Genomic DNA, 11,498 nt, shown 5'->3' on the forward strand with positions numbered 1-11,498 from the left:
TGAGAAGAGAAGACTCCCTGGAAAAGACCCTGATGTTGGGAAAGATGGAGGGCACAAGGAGAAGGAGACGACAGAGGATGAGATGGTTGGATGGTGTTCTCGAAGCTACCAGCATGAGTTTGACCAAACTGCGGGAGGCAGCGGAAGACAGGAGTGCCTGGCGTGCTCTGGTCCATGGGGTCACGAAGAGTCGGACACAACTAAACGACTAAACAACAACAACATTTGGGAGGAAGCAAATGTTGGCCCTGCTCAGGGTGCCATATTACCAAAGATTACCAAAGTCCAGCCTGATGCCTTGTTTTCCCTATTTCTGCTTAATTTGCTTCTTCCCGTAACTTTCTAGAAACAGAATGCAAGTTGTATTGTTTATGTACAGGTGACTGGCTTTATTTTCAATGTTTCTTTACAAAGCAACAAAAATAAATATTCTTTGCAGTTCTCTCCTTCTTGAGCATGTCTGCTCAGAGGCAAATCCCACTTACTTTAACTTTCTTTGGAAATAAGCGTCTGCCCTTAAGTCAATAGTCTTGGTTCTGATTTCTCAGAAGCAGCTAACTTTAACTAGCTCATTGATGGGAGTAAAAGGGGAATTTGCTATATACTCACTGTTTGTCTCGCCTCTGTGTCAAACTTCAGAAAGGCATTTCCGCCCGTGATACTCTGATCGCTTCCTAAAGGAAGAAAGTTCAAAAAGAAGAATATTGGAGATAATGATCATGTCCTTGTTCACACAGGTAAGTGATAGACGCCTTTATTTCAAACTAGCATAGGTTTCTGAGCACCATAGCCTTGAGAGGGGGACAGCCTCCCCCAACCTGGTGCCCCCTCCAAATGTTTAGACTACAATTTCCTTTGGTCCAAAATCTCTGGAAGGAGCCAAATTGAGGAAGGCTGCTGTAGAATATGGTAGCACCTGTTCCCCTCCCCCAATGACAAGTTGACACTTGGCAGGGAAATTGTGCAAGGGGGGAAAATAACCTTCCTCTGCCACAGTCCCAATCTAGATAGGCAGCCCCCACCCCAGCTGATTTTTATAAACAGGGGAAATTGTTGTTGTAGGTGCATTTTGGAATCACAAGCTAAGAGTCACAGCTTTTCCTAGCTTGGGACATGTTGATCACTGGGACAAGACGGTTTGATCGTATTACACCGATCCTGGCCCAACTGCACTAGCTTCTGGGCCCAGTTCAAAGTTCTGGTTTTGACCTATAAAGCCTTAAAACGGCTCAGGACCACAATGCCTCAAGGACAGCCTCTCCCCATCGAAACCAACCCAGACTCTGTGTTCATCATCTGAGGTCATCCTTCATGTGCCTCTTCCACATGAGGTCTGGAGCATGGCAACATGGGAACAGGGCCTTTTCTGCAGTGGCTCTCCCCAGGGAGGTTCGCCTGGTGCCTTTATTATATATCTTTAGACACCAGGCAAAAACATTCCTCTTCAACCAGGCCTTTGGCTGATTAATATTATACAGTGGTACCTCAGGTTAAGAACTTAATTCGTTCTGGAGGTCCGTTCTTAACCTGAAATTGTTCTTAACCTGAGGTACCACTTTAGCTAATGGGACCTCCCACTGCCGCCGCCACGCAATTTCTGTTCTCACCCTGAAGCAAAGTTCTTAACCTGAGGTACTATTTCTGGGTTAGCGGAATCTGTAACCTGAAGCATCTGTAACCTGAAGCGTCTATAACCCGAGGTACCACTGTACAGCCTTTTAAATGTATTTGTGGGAAAGGGGCGTTATTGTTTTGTTGTTTCTATCTTAGCTATTTATTTGTGCTTTTGCCTTGTATTTTTATCTTATGAACCGCCCTTTTGATAAAGGGAAGCATATAAATCTAATAAATAAAAATAAAATAAACTTGGGGCCCTCCATAATTTATTAGGCTACAACTCCCACTATCCCTTACTGCCTTCGCTGTGTTAGATTGTACAGGCTCCTCAGAGCAAGGCACCTGTCTTTGGGTTGTGGTCCAAAACAACTGAAGGCCCTCAGGTTGGGGAATGCTGCTCAATTGCAGTGAATACTGTTGGGAAATGTTAATCATTCACCACTTTGGCTCCTTTTACTAAGAAGCTGGTTCTCTCATCAGAGTTGACTCAAGCAGAAATAACAGGAAAGAAACAAAAAAAGCATAATCCTTTATATTTGCAGGTGTCCACGCACTCTTGAAATTTCATTCCTGGCAGATAGGCAATGAGCATGGACCCTTCAAGCCTCGACGGTTGCAAAGGGATTCATCCTGCATGGCTAGAAAGGGTGAACAGCCACTATCCATTCCTCCGTGGTCTGAACACCCCTTTCTACGTTGGAACGGACAGGATGTAATTGGCAGCCTTGTTCAAATATCCATTTGAACATATGGACTGCCTGTGTTAATGGATACATTTAAGCCAGGACCGACAGAATGTTTTCATGGTGAGTACCAGATGAAGATATTTATTTCCCTTTTCTCAGCTGTAGCTGCAAAAATAATTGTTTTTTAACGCGTGCCCCCACTGCTTTGCAGTTGCTGTATTTCCAAAACCATATCTCCCCCCCCCCATGACAGGTGCACCCCTTTAGGAAGCAGTGGTGTTAAAGAAAAAACACTAATAAGGAAATCGAGATGCAGCCGACAATCCCAGGAGGCAAACTGTGCCGGGCAAGGCACGCGACAGTTTGCAGAACACTCGTCAATATCCTTTAATTCAGAGCGCAAGCACAGGCTTGCACTAAGGTCAGCAACAAGCGCCATCCGCCGCCCCGCTCTCCCTTCCCCAAAGCTGCTAACGATTCCTTCTGCTGCGGAGACCCTTAACAGCATCCGACCTCCTGCCCTTTAGCCTGTCGCTTCTCCTTCGTTGCCGCGCCAGCCGAGATCATTAGGCTGATGTGCAACGGCTGCGCTCAAAGCTAATGGTTTGGTCCCTGGCCACAAAGCTGATAAACACCAGCAAGCCATCAACAAGAAGGGAAAGGGAAATGCTTTGTGCAGCCAGCTCAAAAAGCGGTCTTACAGGAAGTCCCGATTCCCTACAAGGGGTGGGAAAGCTCAGACCTCTCTATTAGGCCAGGGGGATTCTCCCCACACCATCCGCCAGCCATCCCCAAACCAATCCTCTCTCTCTCCGGGACATGACCTACATCGGCTTTCCTTTGCACCCTCTTTTGGTGTTTTGGCCTGGCTGGAATATCGTGGAGTGGTTGGATGCAGAGGAATGGTGGGAGTAATAATAATAATAATTTATTATTTATACCCCGCCCATCTGGCTGGGTTTCCCCAGCCACTCTGGGCAGCTTCCAACAAAACACTAAAATACAATAACCTATTAAACATTAAAAGCTTCCCTAAACAGGGCGGCCTTCAGGTGTCTTTTAAAAGTTTGGTAGTTATTTTTCTCTTTGACATCTGGTGGGAGGGTCTTCCACAGGGCAGGTGCCACTACCGAGAAGGCCCTCTGCCTGGTTCCCTGTAACTTGGCTTCTCGTAGTGAGGAACCAGTTAGGGAAGCACCAAGGGAAGAAGGCTCAGAGCCCAGGAAGTGGTGGTGAGACGACAGTGAGTGGTCAGAGGGAAAAGACTGGGAGGAAGAGGTGTGGGAAGCTGAAGAAATAACAGGGCTTCATTTTCATTTTTTATTTGTATGCCGCCTTTCCACAGTTAAAAAAACAATGCTCAAGGCGGCTTACAGCATGACAAGATTTACATAACTACAAAAGTCATAAACAATAAATAAACCATATCCAAAAATGTTAAGTTGTGGGTGAACATATCAGACGACACAGTGATTCTTCAAACAACTCTTGTTTATTCACAGGCCAGGACAGAACTGAACTGAAGGGTTCAGTCAGCCTGCTTATATAGAGCTCCAGCACAACGTAACTGTAGCAACTTTCTAAAACTATCCAATCACTGAACGTCACTTTCGATCCCTTATTTGCATAACTATCTACAGTATTCCCCTGCTGGCCCAGGGTGAGAACTTCAGTACATAACAAAAAAAATACACAACCACATGGGAAGCAATTTCCACATAAATCAAAATCTAAAACTAAGAATACAGCATTAATATCACAGTTTCTTCGTGAGCTGGAGGAGTTTGCAGCAGAGAGAAGTCCAGAATCAGAGGCAGAAATGCCATTTTGACAACACAGAAATCGCCATCTGCATGAGTTAACCCCATCCCATTCCCATTCTGAAGCAGAGCCAGCCGCACAAATGCAGATCTGAATCACCATCATGCGCCGCGTGTGCAAATAGCATTATTGCGCAAAGAAAGCTTTCATCATTCATTAATAAGCCACAGATTTGCTGATAACATTTACACCCTTGCAGCAAGTTTGGGACACTTATCCGCAACCTCACACCTGAGCTGTGTGTGGAAGAAGCACTGCTATTCACGACATGCCAAGCCTCAACATTACCTGCAGGCTCATAGCTATGGGATCCCAGGAGCCTCGCCCACTTGCCCTGCAATCTCCATTTTAGCTGCTCTCCAATCAGCTGGTTGATAAAGAGCTGCAGAGCTTATTATGGGGAAGGGCTGTAGCTCAGTGAAAGCACACTTGCTTTGCATGCAGAAGGTCCCAAGTTAAATCTCCGGCATCTCCAGATAGGGCTGGAAAGGACCCCAGCTGAAATCCCGGGGAAAAACTGTGCAGACAATACCAAAGCAGATAAACCGATGGTCTGATTCAGGATGAGGCACCTTCCTATGTTCCTATATTGATTATTGAGGGGAAGTGTGTGGAACAGGTCTAGGTGTTTCGATTTCTGGGAATGGAGTTGAGAGATGACCTAACCTGGGGAGAAAACAGCAAAGACCTGATGAAGAGAGCACAGCAGAGGTTATATTTTCTGAGAATCCTCCTGAAAAACAATCTCTCAAAGGACCTGTTGATGGCATTTTACCATTGTACTGTGGAGAGTGTATTAACGTATGGTCTGTGTGTGTGGTTTGGGAGCTGCACGGTCAGAGGAAAAAAAATGCTGTCCAGGGTCGTAAAGACTGCAGAGAGAATAATTGGGTGCACTCTTCCCACCTTGGATCAAATCTATGCTTCCAGGTGCCATAAGAAAGCTGCAGAGATAGTGCAGGATAGTGCGCACCCCGGAAATGATCTCTTTCAGCTTCTGCCTTCTGGAAGAAGGTACAGGGTTATAAAGACAAGGACTAGCCGCCTGAGAAACAGTTTTTATCCAAATGCGATTTTGGTTTTAAACGCAGTGTAAGGTAGTCTTTAAGGCACGCAGGTGGCGCTGTGGGTTAAACCACAGAGGCTAGGACTTGCCAATCAGAAGGTCGGCGGTTTGAATCCCTGCGACGGGGTGAGCTCCCGTTGCTTGGTCCCTGCTCCTGCCAACCTAGCAGTTCGAAAGCACATCAAAGTGCAAGCAGAGAAATAGGTACCGCTCTGTCGGGAAGGTAAACAGCTGGTTCACCAGAAGTGGTTTAGTCATGCTGGCCACATGACCTGGAAGCTGTACGCTGGCTCCCTCGGCCAATAAAGCGAGATGAGCGCTGCAACCCCAGAGTCGGTCACGACTGGACCTAATGGTCAAGGGTCCCTTTACCTTTACCTTTAAGGTAGTCTTTATGTGAGTATATTGTATTCAGTTATGGGGTATCAGAGTTTTTAGGGGGTTAACCAGGCTGGGATAGCTGGGATAACAGGCTTGTTGGTTTTTGAATGTCTGATGTAGATTTTTTCAATTTCGTTGTTCTGTACGTGACAGTGACAGTAAAGATTATCGTACCGTATCGTATTAAAAATTGAGATTTGGAGGCTGCTAGAATAGCGATACAATCTTGAGAAAACAAGAAGAGGAAGAGATGTTTGATGCTCCTCCTGCCTGACTGTCCTAGTTCACTCAGATTACAGGGCTTCTCTATGTGCCTGTGAACATCATCTGTTGGAGATGGGAACAATGTAAGAAGCTGTCTTACACCAAGTCAAACTATTAGTCAATCTGACTAGGAAGGAAGGTAGCTCAGTGGTCCAGCCTGGGAGAGACTCCCTGTCTGAAACCCTGGAGATCAGCTGCCAGTCAAGGTAGACATTGGTCCATAGATGGACCAAAGGTCTAACTTGGCAGCTTCCTACTCCTTCTGTCAGGGACTGTCAGGACGCTGACAATTGTGCACGGGGGAAAGAGGGGCTGGAGTCTCAGGAGAGAGGAGCCAGTGATTTGTGGGGAATTGTACCAGCCAGGAGGCAAGAGTTGGAGGCAGGGGAAGCTTCAGAGCTGGAGGGTGTGGGATGAGCCAGAAGAAGAGAAGGAAGAGGCAGATCAGGCAAGTGCTTCCCCACCAATGTCTCCCAGAACCAGGATGTCAGGTGTGCGTGCAGGAGCCAGGCCCTGTGACCAATAGGACTCTGCAGGACTGGGGCCTTCCTAAGTTTGTTCTGAAGAGGCAAGGCGCGGCCACACAGGTGAGGCTGATTGGTAACTCACAGCACCTGGTGGCAAGAGCTGGGAAGGGATATAAGGTCAGCATTTCCCCTTCAGCTCTTTACCACAGCAACACGTTCCCTGCCTTGCTGCATTTGACTCCTTGCTTCTTGATCCTTGGACCCCTGACTTCGGGACTCCTTGCTTCTTGATCCTCGGACCCCTGACTTTGTGACTCCCAGCTCTCTGACCCTCGGACTCTTGGCTTTCTGACTCCTGGCTTCTGGACTCCCGTTCTTGTTCCCACCCTCTTGCCCCTGGTCCCAACTTCCCCAGCTGGGACTTTGATTGCCCGTGAACCAGACTGTGACACAGGAGGGGACTGAAAAGGGATGAGCGAAGGAAGTTTCCATGCAGGTGTAGTCTCTGCTTGCAAGTGTGCAGCCTATAAACTGGTGGAGGGGAAGTGGTCGCCTATTGCTGCAACTGCTCCATAGAGCGCAGACCTGGGAATAGCTGCCTAGATGCTAGACAGGTGGGGGGGGTATCTAGAGCTGCAGAAGCGATTGTGTTATCTTTACAGATAGGTAGCCGTGTTGGTCTGCCATAGTCAAAATTAAAAAAATCCTTCCAGTAGCACCTTTAAGACCAACTAAGTTAGTTCTTGGTATGAGCTTTCGTGTGCAAGCACACTTCTTCAGATACACTGAAACAGAAGTTGCCAGATCTATATAGAACTATATAGAAGGATCTGGCAACTTCTGTTTCAGTGTATCTGAAGAAGTGTGCTTGCACACGAAAGCTCATACCAAGAACTAACTTAGTTGGTCTTAAAGGTGCTACTGGAAGGATTTGTGTTATCTTTGACAGTAAAGAGTTAACTCTCTGCTGTGTGCATTCCTTTGGCTGGGAAGCGCCCTTGGCACCTACTGGCTGTCTAGGGCAGGGCCGACAATGCAACACCCACAAATACATATGTGGCTGCAGGGTCTCCTCCCACCGCTGAAGTTAGTTCTGAAAGAAGCATTCTATTGTAGTCAATCAGTGAGTGAGTGAGTGAGTGAGTGAGTGAGTGAGTGAGTAAGTGAGTGAGTGGTGTCTGTGACAGTTTCTCCAGCTTGCAAATGTGCCCTCCTGCCCAGAAAAAAACTGCTATTGATCTAGAGCAGGGGTCAGCAAACTTTTCAGCAGGGGGCCGGTCCACTGTCCCTCAGACCTTGTGGGGGGCCGGACTATATTTTGAAGAAGAAAAAATGAATGAATTCCTATGCCCCACAAATAACCCAGAGATGCATTTTAAATAAAAGGACACACTCTGCTCATGTAAAAACACGCTGATTCCCAGACCGTCCACGGGCCAGATTTAGAAGGCGATTGGGCCGGATCCAGCCCCCAGGCCTTACCCATGATATAGAGCCTGTGTCTTTTCAACAGCCTACTACTCCATTTGTTTAATTTGAGACACAGGAGACTGAACACAGGAGACATTCTGCATGCAAAGCCCGTACTCCACCGCTGAGCACCTGAGACCCATGGCATCTGGGTAGCCCCTCTTAAACAGAGGATGCTGGACTAGATGGATGATGGGCCTGATCCAGCAGGGCTCTTCGGAGTCTCATTCCCAAGCAGCTTGACTGAGAATAATCTCCTCCACCCTCCTCCATCCCAGGCTGAAGAAGTTGGTCATCCTTCTTCTGAAGGACACTGTCGTTTTTACTCATACTATCAACAGGATGGACTCTGAGAAACCCCAAGAACATCAATCAATCCTTTCCAGCTGGGAGGAGCAGATTGGAGAAAGGGGGAAAAAACACACACACCTCAGGATCCTACGTGGCTGTCTAATTCAAATTGCTCTACGGCCGGTCTAATTTCTCCCCACCAACTTGAGGAACAAAAACTTATATTCACCACAAGACTATCGCTGTGTTTCTCCCCCACCCACCCTCCAGATCCAGATGCAGGTTTTCTTCCTTTTTCTTTTAAGTCTCTACATTCATTATTTGAAAATTGACTGATCTTCTTTTTGAAGAGCTGCGCACTTGTTTGTATAATGAAATGACGGGGCAGATATACAGATTTCCCACCAATTCATTCCCCCTCCTTTCGAAAAGAAATCTATTCATTTGAACAAACGCCAGATAAAACCTTTTGTGCTCGGTTTTGTTCCGTCAGATAGCTGTCTCCTCCTTCTTTTCCTGCCTCCACCCTTCTCTCCTTCTATTTCTGCGTGCTGATAAAGAATTTTCACCGAACGAGCCCTAATCCAGACGAGTGACTGCTTTATCAGTAGCTATAACTCTGCGTTTTTAATTTCTCCCGGTAACTGGGAATCGCTTGCCGCTATCTACATCTCAAAATACCTCAAATGTGGGGTGTGGATTCCCCACAGCCACCAGCTTCACTTTTCCTATCACTGCCGAATTCTGGTTGGGCCATTATTTGATAGCACACATCAAGTATGCTCCTTCTAACTACCTTTATATATGGTTGTGCCTTTTGAAAGAAAGTTTTCCTAACAGCTAGTTTTGCTCAAAGACTGGGAAGGGATGAGAGATGGTGACAACAAATAATCATTAACTATAACACTGCCGGCCATCAAAACCCAACTGCATCTGTTACAATCTCTTGATTTGTATTTCCTGAACTGGTAATCGGGGGCCAATGAACCTGGTGATAGCAAGCAGCAGTCCAACTGCACCAGGACTTGTGGAACTGGAAACATGACCCCCATGAGTATCTTCCCTTGAGCTTGAGGAACCATGCATCTCTTGCACAACAACCACCTAGGGAGTGAACCAGATGGGAGAACATGGAGAATGTCCATCTCTCGCCAAGCACCTCTCACACAACAACTACCTAGGGAGTGAATCAGATGGAAGAACATGGAGAATGTCCATCTTCAGGCCAGTAGACTCCCTATAAGAGACTGTGCCCACAAAGGAAGCAGAGCATGAGAGGGGTGACTTAAAAGGCCTTGGTTCGCCTTGGAGAAAGTGGCTCACAAGGAGCTCTCCTTGGTCCTACAAGAACCAACCTCCCTTGCTCCAGAAGACCAGAGTGAGGCAGTCCAGGTTTAACTACAAGTTCAGACACCATGGCAAGCTGTGCTTGAGCAAAAAAAGGTGCAAGAGCTTCTGAATTCTAACTCACAGTAGGGCTGGGCGATATATCATCCAAAACTGGTTTCAAGTCCATATCACGATATGGGTTTCATAATTTTTGACCTGGCACTATATTGCGATTCATGATGTATGTGCAAAAACCACAACGTAGGGGAAAACCGTGAAGCCAGCCAGTGTCTCTATGTGGCTCCATCCTTACTTAAGACATCATGATATATCAGTATATCGCAATGTTTAGCTGATGATATATCGCGTTGTTAGAAACTAGTCATCGCCCAGCCCTACCTCACAGGTGAACTGAAGAGAGAAGGAATGTCTTTTTGCTTCTCTGAGTTACTGAGGTCCAATGTGAGCATCAGGAAGATAAGAATCTGCCTTACGCCACATCAGACCATTGGTCCATCTAGCCAGTACTGACAACACTGATTGGCAGCAGCTCTCCAGCGTTTCAGACAGAGACCTCTCCCACCCTGACTTGGAGATGCTGCAGAATGAAACCTGGGATCACCTGGAAGCAAACCAGATGCTCTACGACTGAGCCGCTGCCCTTCCCCAAAGCTCGCTTCTTCCTGTAATCCTGAACTATGGTTTATCATTTGTCTGAACTAGCCCACCAACTCCTCCAGGAGGTGCCTGCTAGGAAATGTGCATCATCTAATAGCTAAGGCCCAAGGGCAGCTTCGAATAAAAGGACACTGTGGCTTTATTGCGGTGCCGAAACAACTTTCCGATGCTCACCCTGCTCCACCCAGTTTTACAAGCACCCTTGGAGCAAAGAGCTGGATCAAAACGCCCTGAGCATTTCCAATCCAAAACAGAACCATTTCCCTCCCAGTGTGAGCGCCGGAGGTGAAAGAGGAGGGAGGAGGACATACCACCCTATTCTGCAGTTTTTCAGACCTTCTCCATCCAGCAGCCTACAACGCCTGGAGCACTTTTGCAGCTGTTCCCTTTTTTTAAAAAAAAATACCTGCAGGTTTTATTTCCATACGGCAAAGGGTGGTTGTATAAACTAATACAGTGGTACCTCGGGTTACATATGCCTCAGGTTACAGACGCTTCAGGTTACAGACTCCGCTAAAGAAATAGTACCTTGGGTTAAGAACTTTGCTTCAGGATGAGAACAGAAATCGCGTGGCGGCGGCAGGATGCTCCATTAGCTAAAGTGGTGCTTCAGGTTAAGAACAGTTTCAGGTTAAGAACGAACCTCCAGAACGAATTAAGTTCTTAACCCAAGGTACCACTGTATAAACATACGTACAGCTGCGCTAAAAAACCCAACCAACAGGCCCCCCGAGAAACGAAGCAGGGCCAATGCAGGTTGCAGATCCAGCATTTGAACTGCTAGTAGCTGATCCAGTTTTTGAGTCAGATTCACAACACAGGTGAGTGGTGAAAAATTCACTGACTCCTGCCATGTCTTTCTCTCTTCGCTCTTCTTCCATGCCATGTCTTAGAAGAAGAAGAGTTTGGATTTGATATCCCGCTTTATCACTACCCGAAGGAGTCCCAAAGCAGCTAACAATCTCCTTTCCCTTCCTCCCCCACAACAAACACTCTGTGAGGTGAGTGGGACGGAGAGACTTCAAAGAAGTGTGACTAGACCAAGGTCACCCACCAGCTGCATGTGGAGGAGCAGGGAAGCGAACCTGGTTCACCAGATTATAACCACTACACCACACTGGCTCTAAGGTACCAGTTGCCTCTGTACCAGTTGTTGTCAGGTTGTAACAATGGCATGGGAGGAACCAAAGATTAACATGCCCAGCAATAATTTTATTCTCTGGGTCTGTTGGAGCAAGCAGAGCCTCGGAAAAATCACAGAGCACCTGAATTTACTGCCAATACCTCCAGAACGAATTAAGTTCTTAACCCGGGGTACCACTGTACCCTTGAAGCACAACTGAAGCACATTTTCCCGGGCAAGAATTCTGGGCACCATAATTTGTTAAGGGTTGCTGGGAATCATAACTCTGCAAGGGTTAAACCAGA

General features: G+C 46.9%; 1 protein-coding gene and 1 long non-coding RNA gene across 2 annotated transcripts in view; one reads left to right on the forward strand and one right to left on the reverse strand.

The window, feature by feature from the left end:
• ZBTB7C (zinc finger and BTB domain containing 7C) overlaps positions 1-11,498 on the reverse strand; it is a 248,701-nt gene that overhangs the window by 150,776 nt on the left and 86,427 nt on the right. The window contains exon 2 of the mRNA XM_080973493.1: positions 610-674. The gene's annotated coding sequence lies outside the window, so the exon portion shown is untranslated. The remainder of the gene's footprint in view (positions 1-609; positions 675-11,498) is intronic.
• The window catches only part of LOC308458825, a 470,973-nt gene that overhangs the window by 140,636 nt on the left and 318,839 nt on the right, over positions 1-11,498 (forward strand). The gene's annotated exons all lie outside the window — the stretch shown is intronic.

Source organism: Podarcis pityusensis (genome assembly GCF_964106645.2).
Source record: "Podarcis pityusensis genome assembly, chromosome: 11".
Lineage (NCBI taxonomy): Eukaryota > Metazoa > Chordata > Lepidosauria > Squamata > Lacertidae > Podarcis > Podarcis pityusensis.